The following is an 862-nucleotide window of genomic DNA, read 5'->3' as shown; positions in this document are numbered from 1 at the left end:
GACTGAAATTCAAAGAACAGCGTTATAAGTAAATCTGCTTAAGAAGCACACACCACTTGCCGGTGTTCTGCAGAGCCTAACTGAGTGGACTGCCCCACTGGAGCACCTGCAGTCCCTGCCTTAGTGGCGACCCTGCTGGCCGTTACCCAGTTCTCTGATCTGGCGCTGCGGCCTAACTGGCTGGCACACACGTGCGGATTTCTGCGACGTTATGCTCGCAAAGCCCGCGAATTGTCCTGTGGTCGTCACGTGACAGCAGATCCTAGTTGAAACTTCCTGGCAGATTAAAACTGTTTGGAATGTAGGAGACGAGGTGCTGGCAGAATTGAAGCTGTGAGGACGGGTCGTGAGTCGTGCTTGGGTAGCTCAGTTGGTAGAGCACTTGCCCTCAAAAGGCAAAGGTCCCGAGTTAGAGTCTCGGTCTAGCACACAGTTTTAATCTTCCAGGAAGTTTCGTATCACCGCACACTCCGCTGCAGAGTGATAATCTCATTCTAGATGCTAGTTGTTAACAGTATGGCGAAGGAGTGAAGCAGTGGACCACATTGAGATACTTATACAATTTACCGGGAAAGAATGTCTGTGTGTTTGTGGTAATCCATGAACATTACGGAATAAGTATATCAAAGGATAAGGTATACAGATTCATGATTGAAACATTTACAGACGGTATTCCAACTCTGAACCAAAGCATAACAAAAACTAAGCTACGCATATTGAGATCCAGCTTCAGAAAAGAGTTCAGAAAGGTGGAGGCCTCTGAAAGATATGGAAAAAAGGAAAGGATGAATGGTAGGAATCAATAAAAAGTTATATGCAAAATCTTCTAGGTTGCTAGGCCGTATCATATTTCTTTTATATG

General features: G+C 45.5%; 1 non-coding gene across 1 annotated transcript; it reads left to right on the top strand.

The window, feature by feature from the left end:
* Positions 1–354: 354 nt before the first annotated feature.
* Positions 355–429, top strand: Trnal-caa (transfer RNA leucine (anticodon CAA)). Its single transcript has one exon. It is a non-coding gene; the product is annotated as a tRNA-Leu (tRNA).
* Positions 430–862: the final 433 nt, after the last annotated feature.

Source organism: Schistocerca cancellata, chromosome 7 (genome assembly GCF_023864275.1).
Source record: "Schistocerca cancellata isolate TAMUIC-IGC-003103 chromosome 7, iqSchCanc2.1, whole genome shotgun sequence".
Taxonomy (NCBI): Eukaryota; Metazoa; Arthropoda; class Insecta; order Orthoptera; family Acrididae; genus Schistocerca; species Schistocerca cancellata.
The sequence above is the reverse complement of the archived record's forward strand: the minus strand, read 5'-3'. Positions and strand labels throughout refer to the sequence as shown.